Source organism: Penaeus monodon, chromosome 15 (genome assembly GCF_015228065.2).
Source record: "Penaeus monodon isolate SGIC_2016 chromosome 15, NSTDA_Pmon_1, whole genome shotgun sequence".
In the NCBI taxonomy this organism is placed as follows: Eukaryota; Metazoa; Arthropoda; class Malacostraca; order Decapoda; family Penaeidae; genus Penaeus; species Penaeus monodon.
Genome location: NC_051400.1, coordinates 36,978,435 through 36,979,275, shown reverse-complemented (window position 1 = coordinate 36,979,275; position 841 = coordinate 36,978,435). Strand labels below are relative to the sequence as shown.

The 841-nt window shown below is 40.0% G+C and overlaps 1 pseudogene; it reads right to left on the bottom strand.

The window, feature by feature from the left end:
- Positions 1 to 841, bottom strand: part of LOC119582006 — a 7,698-nt pseudogene that overhangs the window by 637 nt on the left and 6,220 nt on the right.

The window sequence follows — 841 nt, the reverse complement described above, 5'->3', positions numbered from 1 at the left end:
TTAAAATAACAAACAAAGAAATAACAGCCAGCTACATTACTATAATTCATCTCATCTAAATAGCTAACAAGGTTGGCAGAGTTACTGGATCATAAACACAAGATATAGGTCATAGAAGTATTGTACAGGCTTTGCTGGTATACAGCATTCTCTACCACGAGCTGGTACTTGTATGGATGGAAATCAGTAGCTAATTTCTGTCTCAGCAGAGACTACCTCTAACCATAAACCAGGCCCTGCCGCTTGAGACACCACAGTTCAAAGGAGAGCAGTATGAACCAGTTTTTGTTCTCATTTTCTGTTGTGCAGGTGTAATAGCTACCCTTTGCCAATGACCATGGTAATTAAAAATTGGCTAGCGGTCTGTAACAGGAGGTTTGTTTCAGTGTTATTGAACAGTTTTCCCTATTTATGCCTAGCTTGTTTGGTATTTTGCGCTCAGCTTTGGTCGCATAAGCATTTGATGCTGAATTTAAAAGCAAATGATAGAAAAAAAATATTTCTTTCACTTTAGGGTTCTAGTATCTTAAGAGGTACTAAAACAAAGGATGCTGCAGCCAATTGGAGAATATGGGCTCCCTCTGACAAGCCAATTGCCCGGTATGTTTATCATGCAGTATATCCGCAACTTGGCCCACAAAGACAATGGCATAATACAACTCATATATGATTCACAGTTTAACCTAGCCCATAGCTGGAGGCACCACAAGTTCAGGAGGGTATTACAATGAATTTTACATCATGAGAAGGGGTTAAGAGTTCAGGTCAAGACCTGAGCATATGAGATCCTGTCATTCACTGGGGTAATGAACATTAAATGTTTTTAGGGGGAGAGGGAGGG